Source organism: Callospermophilus lateralis, unplaced genomic scaffold (assembly GCF_048772815.1).
Source record: "Callospermophilus lateralis isolate mCalLat2 unplaced genomic scaffold, mCalLat2.hap1 Scaffold_93, whole genome shotgun sequence".
In the NCBI taxonomy this organism is placed as follows: Eukaryota; Metazoa; Chordata; class Mammalia; order Rodentia; family Sciuridae; genus Callospermophilus; species Callospermophilus lateralis.
The window spans coordinates 1492843-1512570 of record NW_027517451.1 but is presented as its reverse complement, the minus strand read 5'-3'; positions in this window follow the sequence as shown (position 1 = coordinate 1512570).

Sequence of the window (19728 nt, the reverse complement as noted above, 5' to 3'; positions counted from 1 at the left end):
CATGTTGTTTCAGTGATGATAAATGACATCTATCTGTATAAAATATTCTAAGAAAATATCAATGCCTAGAGAGATTTGATGGAATATATTTATGCTAGGAAAAATAATTCACTACAATCACTAGTTTTGAACTTTTCTCTTTTTAGAAAATAGTTTCTATTTATGTACATATAAAATCCACATTGACTTTTAATGAACATCAATTATACTTCAATTTTTCATATTACTCATGAAGGAAAATAATTCAAAATTTGTTACAGAACGTCAATTGCAATTTATCTTTGTTCTTTCATTTAGGAGAGGTTCATAAATCAGCATGTTGAGCATTTACTAAATGACAAAGAAACAGAATTACAAATGAATGATACAATATAATATTTTCCCTCAAACATACAAATTTATTATAGTTTTAGTAGGGAATTTCCAAAGAATTATGAAACAACATTTCTCTTCATATATCTAATTTGATATTATTGGGAGGACTCCCAAAATTTTAAAAATTGTGATGGAAAATAAATATTCAATGATTTTAAATTTAAAAATCTACATGAAGGCCTAAATACAGTACCTAAAGTAGATAACTGTTTATTTTTAAAAAAACAGTTATAAAAGGAACTTGCATTATTTCACAAGGAAACAAGGAGAGAGATAATTTAGCAAAGAGTAACACAATAACAACTAAATTTTCCAAAGCATTTTAAAGCAAAGAAAGTTCAGCCTCTTTCAATATACTCTTACAGAAATTACCTGCCCCTTTTAAGTCTATGTTTTAAATTTACAACTGAATGGAGCTGTGTACATATAATTTATCAGTTCACCTACTTGGTGCTGCTAAGCCAAGAGCAATTGTGTCCCTCCAGGATCATGTAATGTGGGGGGCACTTTTAATTGTCAAGAACTGGTGGGGCTGATACTAGCATCTAGTGTATATAAACCAGGGCACTGCTAAACTTCCTAAGATGCATAAGAAATCTCTCAAATCAAAGAAACAACTATCCCAAAATCTTAAACATGCTATGGTTGATAAGCATTGCCCTTTATGTTTCTTAAATAGACATTTTACCATTTAAAGTGTGAATTTTAATTAATGTAATGAAAGAAACATGCTTGAAAGGGGAAAAACATATCAGTTTTTCTTATTATCAGAAAAAATTATTTTAAAAATCGTGTTTTTTAAGGAAGTAGACTCTTTGTGTGTTGCTACCTGCCTGTCAGTGACCGGATTTTAGATTATGAGGCATTTAATTATTTGTCTGTTTGTTGCAAAATCAAGTTTGGAACCAAATTTGTCTCATTACCCATCCTGATAGAGAAGAAAAGAAAAGAACGTTTGCCATAGAGTTAAGGATCTATTATTAAGGATCTATTATCTATCATTAAGAATCAAGTTCTTAATTTAAGTCAAGAACTTCTGTATATAAGTTTAAGAATATACGTTTTTGTAATATGTTAAATGGCTTGCAACTCTGTTTTCCTGAAGAATATTCAAACTTCTATGCCAGATTGAAATCTATGGTGAGACAGGCTGCCTTGCTAGGCTAGACCTTTTACCTATTGAGCAGTTTACTGAATACTATATATGTCAAGCTAATTTACTATACTATCTACTTCTAAAACCTCTTGAATATCTTATGTGGTTGAAGAATAATCAATTACTTACTCAATTCAATTCAACAAATATTTATTAAGTATTCACTCATTCTTGTTTTATCTCCCCTTGTGGGCTGCTATCCATAAGACCTGCTGAAGAAGTAAAAAGACTTCTATTTATTAAAGACTTTTATTTTAAACATACTTAAGTGCTGTTCACAGCTCTTCAACTGCTCTTACCAAATCCTCAGAGGCTCCATTGTGGAACAAATTCATGTTCCTTCATACCTAAACAAGAGTAATGTGTTCCCTTTTCATTCTGTCCAGAAAGTATCAGCATTATAACGAGGAAAGAGATGTGTAGAGTAGATTTGGAGTGTCTAAATATGAGTCATCATACATTACTATTAGTATGTAAACTCATTTATACATTCATAATAAGATAATGAATAACATGGATTTACATTTCAAAATGTCACAGTGTTAAGTATTTATACTGCATTTTAAAAAGAAAAAATCTATATTTTAATTATTATATTTTATTTGTTCCTGGTTTACATAATTCAGAAGCCTACTAAATGTTTTGAGACACCCATGCTTCTATTTCCATTAAGGACCAACACATTTGTTTTCCTTTTTATTCTTGAATAGCAGAAAGACTAGTTCTTGCCAAACTTAAAATAAATATTCTTTATTTGAATCAATATATAGATGATTCCTTCAAAGAACATTAGTTACAGTACTGCTGGGAACTGACTCCAGATTTATCCCAGCCAAAAAAAAAAAAAAAAATAGAGTGGGCATCTTCTTTAGAGAACCCTCGTAGGTTCTATTTTTCTACCTTGGGACTCTGAAGACAGCCCCATTGTGTTCTCCTAGGAATATAAAAAATAATACTCTGTCATATGTCTTGGAGCCAGAATTATGTTTGTTTTACAGGAAGCTTACTGCATTAGTACTTTATAAGGTTGTTTTTTTTTTTTTTTTAAATCAACTCTGTCAGAGAATACTACTGCAGATACCTCAGATACAGATTCTTTGCCTTAGTTTCAGCAAAGCCAACCTTAACTTTTTAGGCAATGCTATACTCTGAATGGAGCTCATCCTTCTAGCATGAAGGACTGAGATCATAGATGTTTATGATCTATGAGAGAGAGAGAGAGAGAGAGAGAGAGAGAGAGAGAGATACACACTCATATATTATACATATATATGTCCTCATATATCTATACTCATGTCTGTGTATATATATACACACTCATCATACATAAAAATAAGAGGTTTTTCCTACTATAAACAGTACCTCTATTGACTACAAAATAAACTCATTTTCTGCGGTATGGCATTAAAAGCTCTTTCCAGTTTGAATTCAAACAACTTCTTCAGGTGATTTGCCTTTTGGATGCTTATGAGGAATTCATTTATGTTGTTTTTTAGAGCTAGGTCTACTTTATACTACATTCGTTGCCCTTATGCCTCAAATTCTTTTTGGAAAATCTTATTTTCCTAAAGTACAGAAACATGTTTTGTTCATTTCAGTATCAACTACAGTGACAAAAGACAATAACATGTACACAGGAGAAATTTTGCAAGTGTTTTTGAAGAACTGGAATATAAACAGAATGAAACAAAGCAAGTGTGCATATTTTTAGACCAAAAATAAAAATAGAGACATAAAATGCTGTGTTATTTCACAGCCTTGAAGGTAAACAGAAGTCAAGGAATGTTGGCATTATACTGTTTACCAAAGTATTGTTGACTTCTGCTTTTTTTTGCAGAACACTAGGCTTCATAACAGTTAGGAAACATGCTCAAAAATCTACTGTTACTTTTATATCAAATGTAAAAATCTCTCAAACATCCACGTTTCTTCCCCAACTTGCATACTGTTTCTCATACATCTTAAACCACTTTCATCCCTTGGCTTCCGTAACAATTCATTTTCTCTGCACACTCCTTGGCTCTTTGATCTCCTACTTACTGTTTTGTATATATTCTGTCATTTAAACACCTAATCATCTATTTTTATTCTTTATCCTCATATCATTTTTTACATAACATGACATTTTAACATATTTGTTTCTTTGTATGAACATAGCTCAGCTTTCACTGTTTTATAAAATTTTTTTCTCACTAAATCAATGCTATAGAATTACATTAAGTTTCACTGTTCTCTTACTATATTACCACTCCTACAATAACAGGAAAAATACCTCATTTATGATTTTGAAATTGTATTCTTCAGTTCTGGCCCCATATCATAGAATTCACAATCTTCAGGTTTAACTATTTATACCGAAGCAATAAATATTGTTACTTTCATAATACACATTATATATAGCTTACCTTTATACTGAATAGTACTATTTATGAAGACATTGAGTTATTATCTCAGAATGTAAACATACAAAATGGCCATTAAATAAAATTGTTTTGTTACAGAAAGGGTTTTCTGAACCATGGGTGCAATGGAACTACTTGTTAGCAGGTGAGAAAGTATCTTTGTAGTGGAAATCACTGCGCATCTGGTTTCTCCCAGCACACAGCTTCAAAACACATTGAAATAGAACACATTGGTTTTTTTTCCTTTGTGAAATCTTTAAATAAATTTGGAGAAGATATTATCTCATCATGCTTTCTTTTAGAATAATGTCTCAGGACTTCAATAATGAACAAGAACAACAGAAACTATTTCACAAACATGTTCTATTTTTATCCTCATTGGTATTAACAATTATGCAGCATTCATTTTTTAGAAGTGATATTTTGTGGAAAATAAAAGTATGTTTATGGTACAGTAAATGTACCTCAGATGCATAACCACACTTGACAGATTTTAGCCTCTAATGCCTAAATCCTTCTTCAACATCACTGATGTAATCTCTGAAAATCTAAGTATTAATTTGAGAGTATCATTTTGTTTACATCATCTGACAAGATGATTCAGAGTGCATCTTATGTAAATTGCAATTATACATAGAACACTTTTTAGAGCCATCTTCATATTACACTTTACATAATTTAATTGTATTCACTTGCTTTTTCTTTCGAATGGGAATGAAGGATACAGTCTAAACACACGACACTAAAATTAAAATAACACTACTTGAATTCTAAATAGTAATATGATATGGTAAGAGCTATCAGGCAAAGGTATTTCTCCACTGAAGACTGAAAATGAGAATTTTTCCAAAAAATACATAATTAGAATTTTAAAGCACATAATTATCTGTCATTCTAAAATGTGTTTTATTTGAAATAACTTTAGATGTGCAAAGAAAGGTGAGAAAATATACATGATACCATATACTTTTCATCCAGTTTCTCCTAAATTTAACTTCTCATGTAATGATATTAATTATATATTCTTGGAATACAGGTGATATAAAATGATGCATTTAGTTTCCATATGTCCTTAGTTTCTTTCAAATTGCAATTCCTTCTTCCATATTATAATATATAATGTGTATATATTATATCAAATGCAAACATCTCACATAATATAAATGTGAGTATATATAATAATATATATACTCACATTTATATAATGAGAGTATATATTATTATTAATTCTGTATAAAGTAGGATGCCCCTAGATTTGGGTTTGTCTGATGTTTCTATTACACTGGGCTATCAACTGTCAGGAAGAATACTGCAAAGGAGAAATGACTTTCTCATTATAGCATTTATCATATCATGAGATTCAATGCCATGTGAACTTACTGGTTAACTGAGATGATTGAGTTAAGAGAGAATCTGCCAGTCTCTCATCTGTAAGGTTATTTACCTTTCCTTTTCCAGAATTTACTAGAAATGAGTCACCAAATGCAGCGCTCACTGAAAAGGGGAGGAATTAAACTCATTCTTCTGGAGGATGAGTAGCAAAGAATTGTAGATGTTTAGTAAAGCACTGAATAATTAATAAGATTTTTAAGAAGATAGGTTAAATTATACAAATATACTGTTTTTCTTGATAGATTTAGTACAAATTTGCATTTAGTTTACCAATTTTAATTTACCTGTCATATTCCAGAAATATTAATATGTATCTGTAAATTATTATGTAAGATGTATATGTTTTTTGGGCTGGAGATGTGGTTCAAGCAGCAGTGCACTTGCCTGGCATGCATGCGGCCCAGGTTCGATCCTCAGCACCACATACAAACAAAGATGTTGTGTCCGCCGAAAACTACAAAATAAATATTAAAAAAAACCTCTCTCTCTCTCTCTCTCTCTCTCTCTCTCTCTCTCTCTTTAAAAAAGATGTATGTGTTTAATGTTACATTCTTAAGTTTATGACAAAATTTAATGTAAATAGCATTAAATATATACACATATGTGTATATATTTTTTAATTCTTCTCTTAGTCCTATCGATTTATATTACCTCATTGCCATATGTCCTACTGAATTCTTGTGTGTTAATCAAGGGCAATATTTTATACATACATCCATACAGTAAATGCTCTGAAAATGTTTGTGGGACTATACAAATGAATAAAATTGTGAAAAAATCTCAAATGAATGAGGCTGGTCTTAGAAAATTGACCAAATTAACATTCTGTGAATAAATACTAAACATCAGTACTAGAATAGCTAGTTAGTTATTTTACAGTCAAAATAAAAAAATTCATGTGTATTATATATATATATATATATATATATATATATATATATATATATATATATATATATATATATATATATATATATATATATATATATATTTTCCTACCATATAGTACCAATTTGTAAGTGCACATAGAAAAAAAAAATCTACCCAAAAGCAATCTTCTAAAGATTTCATTATATAGACTTAAAAAGATAACCATTTAAATATTTCCTACAACTCCAAATTTATTAAAAGAAACTATCCAGCTAGTACAATTTTAGAAGTTGTATATTCATAAAAGCTAAAAGAGAGACTAGTGTGAAAAAGTTTTTTTATTATCATTATATTTGTGTTAAAAAAGTAACTCATATATTTCAAATACAAAATAGAAACTGAAAACAATTCTCACAGATTTGTGCATCTGTGTTCCCTGTTTATTCCTTGGAAGCACCATTTAGGATGGCAAGAATGTGATATAAATCATCTCATTTACTGCAGCATTTAGGATTATCTGAAAAGCAGCCAATCACAGGGGAAAACTGCAATGAACAAAGGTGAGCATTCAACAGTCTTTGAAATGTCTAGAGAAGGCCTGCACACACCCATGCAGCTTCCTTCTATACTGTTTTCAAATAGTACACATACACATTAGGAAGAACGAGAGAATAATCAGGGGAAGTAGAACCATATTGATTTACTTTTATAGAGTCATGGATGAATGTAGTATATTTGATGTGTCAAAATTAGTAAAAATCTATTTTTTTTAAAAGTATGCTTTTATGTTCTATTTTTATTAGTCAAGAGAAAAATTCCCAATATAAAAAGTAAAATAGCTGCTAGGTTTTTTTTGTGGAAGTAAAGTTATTGCAGTTTTTATTATTCATAGGCAACTTGCGGAAGTAAATTTGTTATCTAAAGGTTAAGTAGACTCATGGATTTTCAGTTTTTCATCACTTATGAATAATTTAACATAAAAAAATATGATTCATTTAAATATTCAAAACTACTAAATATTGCAAATTTGTCTGTTTCAATAATAGTCTATTGAAAAAGACACTGTAGTACATTTGAATTTCTGAGATTAAACATATGCAAAATAAATATATATTTTTTCAGATTTCTAGCATACTTTTATCCAATGACTCAGGAGTTATAAAAGTGTGCAGTATGTGGGGCTATATTGTCAGTACTTCTAAATTTATCTAATTTCTCAATTTGTTAAATAATTACAGCATAATGCTGTACATTAGGGAATTAATGGGTTAAAAATATTCCAAAAAGATAAAGAACAGAATTCAGAAAATATTTTAATAGAATCAAGATCATTCCCAAATAAGTAAATGTTTAAATTCCTTATTACCTAAATCTCAAAAATAACCAATTATGGATATTCAAGAAAATCCATAAGTATATTTCAAGTCACATTTGGTTGGGCATTCTAAGCAAAGAGTTTAATTTAAACCCTGAAATATTAATTAGTCAAAGTATATACATCTACTGTTTAATCGGTATATATGGAAAAAAATTTGTTCTCCCTATTTATTTATGAAAGTAATTTATGTTTGTTATCATCTCAGATTGCATCAAACTATATATATATATGCTTATTTCTGTACATTAATACAGATTATTTGTGTCCCGAATGTTAAATAATCAAGAGCAAGTATGAAGTATATTGCATGTTTAGTATATAAAATTCTACATTTTAGGACTTTTCTAATAAATTCAATAATCAAATTATCTGCCTTTCCTGCCTCTACATTTCCTTCGTGTGGTCTATTTCATCCATGGAAGACTAAGTATAATACACTAAAGTTTCATGTGATGATTGTGTTTTTTCTGTTTCTATTAGAAGACAGTATAATATACATATGACAGTATTATATGAAATTTAAAAGACTTGATCTTCTTTCCACTTTTTATGGTAAGCACAATGTTTGCTTTAGGTAACTTTGGTACTATGGTTTCTTTTTCCATTCACTTCTTAATGAGCATCCTTGGTGGGTTTATATTTTGGCTACTGTAAATAGTGCTGCATATATACAGGAGGGCAGGCATCACTGACATAGTGATTTTACTTCCTTTAGATATGTCCTCAGAATTGAGAATTTTTAATCACATGATAGCTCTATTTTTAATTTTTGAGGAACCTCCATTCTTTTTCCATAATGCCAATACTACTTTCCAGTTCCACCAACCACCTGAGTTTCCTTTCTCTGCATTTTCATCAGCATTTAACACAACCTACTTTAAATGCAGATGGCTTCTAGGTTGTGTCCATAGAGAAGAACGTAACTCTCTCTATGCCAGCAGTTGTTACTGGAATATTTCCTCCCCAGGTGATTTTATAGAGGGTTGTTTTTATAAAGGGAATAACTGAAAAAAATGAAGCAATTTTCTTTTCTATAGAAGTGGGTTACAACACATGAGCAAATATTCATGTTATATTCAAAATACAGGCAGATCCAATTTTTTTAAAACCTGTTATCTTCAAGCAGGACAGACTTCCATGGATAAGCTCATTATTGTCCTGACTCTGCTTATAATCAGACAAAGTTCAAGTGGCCACAGCTTTATGCCTACAAAGTCTAAAGAAGGGGCAGAAAGACTATGGTATTAGAAACACACATGTCACACTTATTTTTAACATCAAAGATAACTTTAGTGTTGCTCCTCTACGTGGGGTGGAATTTCATTACTTCATATTCATTTAGTCTCAGAAACTCAAATCCTGCCAACTCTCATGTTATATGCATATCTAAAGTAGAAAATAATTTTTCTACCTTTATCTTTTGTAATAGTTTCATCAAATGATATAAAAAACCTACAGAGCATTAGTCAGGGACAGGGTGATTAGTTTCTTCCTTTATGGATGGGTAATTAACATAAAAAGGGTGGAAAAAAATCCTTAATCCCATTACACTTGACCCATCATTTAGCAATGATTTTTGACTCTTCAAGGTAAAATCTGCATCTGAACTTCCCCAAAGCAATTAAGTCATCAGTTTCAGAAAAATATAAAACCCCACAGCAAACTGCACATCACTAATAGAAAAAAGTGATGTTTCTGACATTCATCTAAGAGAATCTCATTGAATGAAACTGTTTCAAAGATATCACTTTTTAAATTATCCCTAATAGAATCAACCTAATTTTACTTTAGTGTGTAGAATCTCAGGATAAAGGCAATACCTCCTTAGGAGAAAACACAATATATCAAAAGAAAGTTAGATAGAAAACTATAGATAATATTTATGAGCTGGTGAGGTGGTGGTATGGCTTATTTAAGTGCATTTAGAGTTGCAAAGTAAAAGAGCAACCTATTGCATGATAAAGATAAACCTTTCTTAGAATGTTCAAATCAATCTTTCCAAACTCATTAATTAGATTCATTAAGATTGTGTATTGACCAGGCCCACAACTTTAAATTTTATTGATTTCTCTTCTTGGCCAACTACATCTTCTAATGCTCCATGTATGACAAAATTAAGACATGACTCAGATCAACTGTAGTATCATTCATGTTACAGTTGATGAATGTGACTTATATAACACATTTTTTTTCATCAGAACTTTCTTACTCTCATTACTCCCCTTTATTTTTTCATAGGAATGAACAATTAACTCTCTCATTTTAAAAATTCCAATAAAAGATATTTTACATAAAATGTACGATTTTATCCAATTTAAGTTATTAGTTTTGTGGCACTATGTACATAAACACATTGCATTGTTATGCAACCACAAACACCATCCATCTCCAGAACATTTTCATCATCTGAAAGTCAAACACTTTACCTATCAAACACTCCCCATTCCAATGTCTCCTCCCTTCATTCTTTGGCCCTCACTGTTCTATTTTTCCTCTCTTGAAATGTGATTTTGCTAGGAAGCACCTATAAGAGGAATCACATAACACAATATCATACTTTGTGGCTGGTTTGCTTTACTTATCTTATAATAATGAAAGGGTAAAGTTTCTAAGCTGCAAAGCCTGAGTTAAAATGTAAATGACCAGGTATTGTTAAGTTTCTATGCTACACCCAAAAACTGAAATTCTTGTGGCTGTTAGAAACAATTCCTGGGACTGCCCAGTAGATATTCCCCCTGACCATTTAGTTGTTTAATAACCTAGGACCCTGTGCATCTTGGCACGTAGGCACCTTAGGGCCCAAACTAATCAGTTTGAATGTATCCCCCCTCCTTAGGACTCACCTATCAGTCCATCCCTATCTGTTCCCACCACTGAATGTGCTAATCATGTTTGAGAGTTGTTGTTTGATTTTCCTATGCCTCATGATGATTTGCTCTGATGTATGCAAAGCCCCCGCCCTCCCCAAAAAGTGGACTTAAGCACTGCTCGACCCCTGCTCGGGGCTTGGGGCCACTCTCCCTTGTTGAGTGAGCACGGAGTCCCAGCGCACTGGATCCCCAATAACCCCCTTTTGCTGTTGCATGAGTCGGTCTCTTGGTGGGCTCTTTCTCCATCGTTAGTGGGACCCTTACAATAAGGCATATCAACATTATGGTATTGGTCATAATTTTTCCCCTTTTAAACTGAATAATATTTCACTATGTTTTTATATCACATTTTACTTATCCATTTATCTGAAAATGAACACTGGGGCTGCTTCCACCTTTTGGCTGTTGCAAATAATGTGTGTTCAAATACTGATCAAGACCTTGATTTCATGTCTTTGGGGTCTACACTCAGATGTGGAATTGCTAGATGCTATGGAAATTGGATATTTGATTTTTGGAGGTATCACCATTTTCCATAGTGGTTAAATTAGAAATAATGAAGTGATTCAATCTCTTTCCTTTTATCTTCCCCATTCTTCTGTTTAGACATGATTAGCAATAACTGGAAAATACTTATGCAAATCTCATAACATTAGTAGATAAACTTAATAAGCTTAAAAGAGTGGATAAATTTCTATAATATAATGTAGATATTATATTAAATAATAGAAAACTAAAATTTAAGGTACTGAATACTAACTTAACTCTTATATATTCGGTTCCCTTCAGGTCACTCTCATGCCTTTATTTGAACATATTAAAAAAAGACTTTATTAAAAAATAAGTCAACTGGTGATAAGAAAATATTTCAGTGAGAAATAACTAATAAGAATCTCTAACATCTAACCTCAATTTTCTGAGGTTTTCTAGCAAGAAAGCAAATTAATCAATGGACAAAGAACACAAACAATACACCTAACAGTTTATCCCACTCATATGTACTTTTCTTATAAGGCAATGCAGTAGACCTCAAATATTTGAAAGTCTGTTATGTGTAAGAAGGATCAGGCTTTTCTGTTTTTCAAAAAAAGCAAAGTGCCAGTGCTGAGGAGCTAAGATGAGGCAACTTCCATCTCAATTTAAGGAACTTTCTAAGCCAGAGACCCTCTGAAATATGAGATGGAGTGCTTTGGAAAGTACAGAGTTCACTGTGCATTTTTAAGGATAAATAAGAGACTAGAGAGCCAGGGGTATCACAACTGGTTTTTCTGGCCAGCAGGTTAACATAAACCTCCTGAGCACCTTAAAATTCCTCTGTTTCTCTGACTCTGATAGTTTTCCTAACCACTGTGAACAATATAAAAAGACAAAGTTAACACCTTAATGACTGAATGGTAAAAGTTGGGTATAAATAAAATCATAGCTAACAGTGACTCAACAATGATATGTAGATACGAATGCTCTATACAGAAGAATCAGGCATTATCAGGAAAGAGATTGTTTTTTTTTTTAAACGGACTTTTCCCATGGCTACAGTCTTAGAAATTGAATTTTTCATATTACTGAAGGACTCAATGCCTTATTCTTTTATATTTCAATAAATTTTCTTCAAATAAAATAAAATTCTTCTCTCTTTACAATGTATTTCTATTTTTATTTTATTTGTGGGCAGCCAAATGGATGTGTGTACATCAAGAGCCACCCTATTGCTCGACAGTAAAGGTCAAATATACAATACAATCAATCCAGCATCAAAGCAATTATATAAAGCTTAACTCAAATCACCATCTCAATGGTTCGCTGGCTTTACCTTTCAACCATTCCCTCTGGCAAATGCCAGGCATCATTCTGACTGGGCTGTGGCTCTCAACAATAGTCCCAGAAGTTTATCAAATTGTTTCTCACTCAGTAAAAACATGATGACTCAAGTTTCCTAATAATGTCAGAGTGGCATTTTATATTTGGCCAAAATGAAGCCCGAGACTCTTTTGCAGAAGTGTTGAATTAAATGAGTTGATAATGCTTAGACTGGAAAAACTATTTCAAAAAATCCCATATTGTAACTTGAATGAGTTAACAGTACTATTCATAATGATGTGATGTGAAAGCCTTTATTTTGAAGAGTTTTGCATGGATTTGCAAAATGGATTGCAAAATTTTATTAAAAAGCTTCTAGCTAAATTGAAAAATTAATACTGTCTTTTCTCTTTCCCTAGATTTTGGCAACTCTTATATACCTATATATACCAACTATATATACATCTTTATAGACAGAGATATTTTTAGTATATCCTATCTTATATTTAATCACTCATTGCCATTGTCTAAGTTTAGGACTGTAAATCTAAACTAACTAATCTTTAATCTCATCATACACAGAGCCACTGGTAGAGATAGTCTTCTGACATCTTTTAATAGCAATTGTTATGCTCGAATTTGGGACCCCCAAAGACCACCAGAGACCCAAGATCGATGTAAACAACAAAGAGGTGTTTATTGCAAGCTAGCTTGGTCCTCCGTGCACACACACAGCAACTGGTGATGCTGAGGGGCCCCGAGCCCAGGGTTTGCAGCAGTTTTATACATTCTTTGGGGAGGGCAGGGACTTCACTTACATCATAGCAAATCATCACACATGACAGGAAAATCAAATAACAACTCTAAAACATGATTATCACATTCACTGGCGGGAACAAGTTGGGTAGGGGTGATTGATCAGTAAAAAAGGGGTATTTATTTGAACTGATTGGTTTGAGCCAAGAGGAGTGTATGTGCTGAATTACATGGTTTTCCAACTTGTTATCAACCACCATAAACCACTGGGAGGGTTATCTGGCATCCCAGGTATTTCCCTGTCTCATGCTGATTGGTGGCTGCTAGGGGGCTGCTATGAATCCCCACCTAGCCTGACTGAGTCAGGGACACCTGGTGCAACAGATCTTTCCTGTTATTTGTAGATAAACAACTTAGCAGGGTGGGAATGTGCTTGGGAGTGCTCTGTGGGTTTTTTCCAAGGACTAAGGTCATGTCCCTTCCTTGGACAGGCTTTGCTCTGAGGTAGAGGCTGGTTTTCCACAACAAACCTGCAGTTGATAATCATCTGGATCTGTTCATTAAAACATTCACTGCCTGCCCATTGCTTAGAGAATAAAATTTAAAGTCTTATCTTATTCTTCAAAGAATCACAGTTTACTTCCAGAATATCTTTCTTTACTTTCTAAAGGACCACAATTTTCTTTGCACTTGACAATTTCCCACTGTTTCTTCTACCTAGATCCTCTCCTGAATGTCTGTCACTGTCTTATCATTTTTCATATCTTCTAAATACGGCTTTAACCACTACATTTAGGCAAATTATCTGTGAGCTCACCATCAGAAAGTAGTTGCTACTATTTAAATTCTGTAAATTCTATATATTTAATAAAAACAATTATTTTTATAATGCCTTTCCCATTAAGCTCTGAGTCTTTTAAGTCCTTTAGTTCATCTTATTAGTTTTTGGGTCTCCCATGTCCCTCATATATTAATTTGCTATTAAGTGATCAAAATATGTGTTAAATTGAACTTTTTTATAATTAGGAGAACAAAAGTGAACACTGTTAAAAAGACTTACAGAAACTTAGGCTTGGCATTATCCAGTGCTTCCAAGAATAGAAACTGGGGCTCACCCATGATTGCAATCTGGCGATTTTACCATTAGAGAATGTTCATCCCCAGTTAACCTAATTATTTTTTGACAGTAGGCAATGCTCTGCAACTGTAGTACAAAAAAATAAAAACTTAATAGCAAAGCTATGTGAGACTTGTTTATTGAGATAATGTCTTTAACTTTAGTTTTTATATATATTACCTAATAAAGTAAAAGGTAAACATTGATAGTTTACCATGGAAGTTTTTGATTCAGTAACTTAATCATACATTCTTCTTGGAGTATGAATTCAGACAATCTTTTGGGTTGTAGAGATTCAAAATAGTTGAATATATTATATAATATTTATTTTTGATTGCTATTTCAGAGTCTATATCACACCATGAGTTTGGCTTTACTAATTATTCTTTTTGAAACCATGATACAATGATTAAGAAAATGTCCATCTTTGTCATATTAAATGCTTGCTAAAAAAAATAAAACTGTACATAGAGAATTTTAAAACCATTTGACAGTAATGACAATTTCTATGAGGTTGCCAAGAATGTATGAGAACAAAATTTAGATGAATACTCTGACCTCCATCTCTATATTCATGTGTCAATAAGCAAGAAGATAAACTTCTATGTGTCTAATCACTAAAAAAGGGGATAGTGATTATTTTCTTCAGAGGGAAGTGATTAAAAATCATTATTATGTATAAAGTACTTTAAATTTGAAAAATATATTTTGGACATGTATAAAGATTTTGGACATGTATAAAAGTATTCCATAACTAACAATAATTTATAATTTTATCATATAGTAGTTAATAAGAACCTCAGAGATGCTATATCTACAAAGAACAATCATTCTTTTCCTTTAATGAAAAAATATCACCATAGTTTAAACTTACAATTATTATGAAGCTAGTCATACTTAAAATTCTTTCTCCACTCAGTATTACTATTTCAATAATGTTTGTTGGTTTATTTTTACCACATTATGGTATTTCAATCAAAAATTCTAAAGTATAAATCACCTACTATGACTGTTGAGCCTCAATCAAGACACTCATTGAATACAGAATAAGAAAAAAGCCATAATTTTGTCAGAAAGATAACACTTGTAAATTCAGGTATTATCTATAGTTAATGGCTTGGTTAGGTATCTAATAGTTACTATCTATAGAAATAAATCAGTTGAACAAAAGTGTCAGGCAATTAATACCTGAGTAAAATAGTGCTTTTGTTTATATAGTAATACTAAGTGTATGTATCTTTGTTTTCTACCAAGCTGAACATAGTATCAAAACCCCAATCTCTTAACATACAGAAAGTTAACCAAGACTTTTTACTGAACAACCAATTTTTTTCAGTTAAATGAGCTTAGTGATTGCTGTCTGAGCCAAAATTTTTTTTCTCTGCATGCAAATCTGGGTCAGCTTCATCTAACATAAGGTCAAATGAATATAGGAATCCTCAACGTTCATCACTGCAGAGAAACAGCATGAATAATTTTCCTTCAAAAATGTTAAAAACTGATGTTACTGAAAAACCCAGCCTCTAACTTAGAGCAAAGACTGTCCAAGGAAGGGACATGACCTTAGTCCTTGGAAAGACCCACAGAGCACTCCTAAGCACATTCCCACCCTGCTGAGTTGTTTATCTACAAATAACAGGAAAGATCTGCTGCTCCAGGTGTCCTTGACTCAGTCAGGCTAGGTGGGGATCCATATCAGGCCCCTAGCAGCCACCAATCAGCATGAGACAGGGAAATACCTGGGATGCCAGTGTTTTATGGTAGTTGATAACAAGTTGGGAAACCATGTAGTTCAGCACATACACCCCTCTTGGCTCAAACCAATCAGTTCATACAAATACCCCTTTTGTACTGACCAATCACTCCTACCCTACTTGTTCCCGCCAGTGAATGTGCTAATCATGTTTTAGAGTTGTTATTTGATTTTCCCATGGTGTGTGAAGATTTTTTTTTAATCTTTATTTTGTATATTTATTTGTTTATTTATTTTTAGTGTTACTTTTTTTTATTGGTGGTTCAAAACATTACAAAGCTCATGACATATCATCTTTCATACATTTGATTCAAGTGAGTTATGAACTCCCATTTTTACCCCAAATACAAATTGCAGAATCACATCAGTTACACATTCACAATTTTTGCATAATGCCATATTAGTGACTGTTTTATTCTGTTGCCTTTCCTATCCCCTACTATCCCCCCTCCCCTTCCCTCCCATCTTCCCTCTCTACCTCATCTGCTGTTGTTCGATTCTCTCCCTTGTTTCCCCTCCTTTCCCCTCACAACCTCTTATATGTAATTTTGTGTAACATTGAGGGTCTCCTACCATTTCCATATTTCCCCTTCTCTCTCCTTTTCTCTCCCCCCACTCGTCTCTGTTTAATGTTAATCTTTTCCTCATGCTCTTCCTCCCTTTTCTGTTCTTAGTTACTCTCTTTATATCAAAGAAGACATTTGGCATTTGATTTTTAAGGATTGGCTAGCTTCACTTAGCATAATCTGTTCTAATGCCATTCATTTTCCTGCAAATTCTATAATTTTGTCATTTTTTAGTGCTGCATAATACTTCATTGGGCATAGGTGCCACATTTTTTTATCCATTCATCTATCTAGGTTGGTTCCACAGTCTAGCTATTGTGAATTGTGCCGCTATGGTCATTGATGTGGCAGTATCCCTATAGTACGCTCTTTTAAGATCCTCAGGGAATAGTCCGAGAAGGGCAATAGCTGGGTCAAATGGTGGATCCATTCCCAGCTTTCCCAGGAATCTCCATAATGCTTTCCAAGATGGCCTCACCAGTTTGCAGTCCCACCAGCAGTGTACAAGTGTACCCTTTTTCCCACATCCTTGCCAACACTTATTGTTGTTTGACTTCATAATGGCTGCCAATCTTACTGGAGTGAGATGGTATCTTAGGGTGGTTTTGATTTGCATTTCTCTGACTGCTAGAGATGGTGAGCATTTTTTCACATACTTGCTGATTGATTGTATGTCCTCCTCTGTGAAGTGTCTGTTCAGGTCCTTGGTCCATTTGTTGATTGGGTTATTTATTATCTTATTGTTTAATTTTTTGAGTTCTTTGTATATTCTGAATATTAGGGTTCTATCTGAAGTGTGAGGGGTAAAAATTTGTTCCCAGGATGTAGGCTCTCTATTTACCTCTCTTATTGTTTCTCTTGCTGAGAAAAATTTTTTAGTTTAAGTAAGTCCTATTTGTTTATTCTTGTTATTAACTCTTGGGCTATGGGCATCCTATTAAGGAATTTGGAGCCCGACCACACAGTATGTAGATCGTAGCCAACTTTTCCTTCTATCAGATGCAGTGTCTCTGATTTGATATCTAACTCCTTGATCCATTTTGAGTTAACTTTTGTGCATGGCGAGAGAAAGGGATTCAGTTTCATTTTGTTGCATATGGATTTCCAATTTTCCCAGCACCATTTGTTGAAGATGCTATCCTTCCTCCATTGCATGCTTTTTAGCCCCTTTATCAAATATAAGATAGTTGTAGTTTTGTGAATTGGTTTCTGTGTCCTCTATTCTGTACCATTGGTCCACCTGCCTGTTTCGGTACCAGTGCCACACTGTTTTTGTTACTATTGCTTTGTAGTACAGTTTGAACTCTGGAATCGCTATACCTCCAGATTCACACTTCCTGCTTAGAATTGCTTTTGCTGGGCTGGGGATGTGGCTCAAGCGGTAGCGCACTCTCCTGGCATGCATGTGGCCTGGGTTTGATCCTCAGGACCACATACAGACGAAGATGTTGTGTCCGCCAAATACTAAAAAATAAATATTAAAATTCTCTCTCCCTCTCTCTCCTCTCTCTCACTCTTTCTTAAAAAAAAAAGAATTGCTTTTGCTATTCTGGGTCTTTTGTTTTTCCATATGAATTTCATGATTGCTTTATTTATTTCTACAAGAAATGCCATTGGGGTTTTGATCGTTGATTTGCTAAGGGATGCTATGATGTATGTGAAGTCCTTGCCTTCTCCAAAGAATGTATAAAACTGCTGCAAACCCTGGGCTGGGGGCCTCTCAGTGTCACCAGTTGCTGTGTGTGTGCATGGAGGACTGAACTAGCTCGCAATAATCACCTCTTTGCTGCTTACATCGATCTTGGGTCTCTGGTGATCTTTGGGGGTCCCGAATTCGAGCATAACAGTTACCAATATACCATTGGATTCATTAAAAAATCACAATGTTTTACCCAGCAGACATCTAATATTCTGCCCCACAACTCACTTTAAAAGGCTTCAGTGTAAATTCATTGCAAAATGTATTTCCATGTAAATAAATAATTTGACCCATGTATGGAATTTTTGGATAGATGCCAATTAAATAGGAGAGAAGAGCTGAAAAAAATAAGTTGTCATTTTAATTTTGAAGTAGTTGATCTTGAGCTATTATCTTTGACAGTAGTTAGAGAGTCGGGCCATTTCTTTATTGAGGGCTCTTAATTTGTGAAAATAACATCATACTATCAGCACAGGAGAAAACATGTTTTGAATTCTCTAAGGCAAAAACTGTATTATATTCTCAAGTTTCTGTGAGTGAATAATTGTGTCAAAAAAGTTTCTACTCTAAAATAGTGCTATTATATAGTCTTGTTCAATTCACTGTTTTCTCAATATTCTGAAAATCATTGCACATTGTTAGCAGTCTTACTTCAAAATTCCTTTCGTGGTATTCCTGAAACATATGAATACTGAGACATTTTACTTCCTACAAGGAAATCCTCTTTCAACATCTTATAATCCTTATGAAGAGTGAAAAGAAGTTGCTTGTTTTTCAAGTTATATATAATTATATATGTTTGTATACAATTATATATAAAATTATTTAAAGTAATACACACACACACACACACACACACACACTCATTACCTACATAAAAATTACTTTAAGAATAATATGTTTAATATACCTGGAGAATTGAACTGCAATGTGGGCTCTTAAAATGAAATCATTTAGCTGGTTGTAATGGTACATACCTGTAACGCCAGAGCCTTGGGAGGTTGAGGCAGGATGATTGTGAGTTCAAAGCCAGCCTCAGCAATTTAGTGAGTCCCTCAGCAACTCAACTCAGTGAGATCCTGTTTCTAAATAAAATACAAAAAAGGGCTGTTGGGCTGGGGATGTGGCTCAAGCGGTAGCGCCCTCGCCTGGCATGCGTGCGACCCGGGTTCGATCCTCAGCACCACGTACAAACAAAGATGTTGCGTCCACCAAAAATTAAAAAAAATAATAAATATTAAAAATTCTGTCTGTCTCTCTCTCTCTCTCTCTCTCTCTCTCTCTCTCTCTCTCTCACCTCTCTTTAAAAAAAAAAGGACTGTGTATGTGGCTCAGTGGTTAAGCATCACTGGGTCCAATCCTTGGTACAAAAAAAAAAAAAGAAATGCAATCCTGCAATCATGTAGGCATGCATAATGCATAAGTACATGGATTCAAGTTTAAAGAAAAATAAACATGGTAAAATTTCACTAAAATCCAATAGTTGGTAAAAAAAATTAAAGAAAATAAGTGTTAAAATACTTACATATTTACTGGAATGCCATGAACTATCATGAATAATGTTGTAAACATTGACAACATGGACATTTAATAAAGT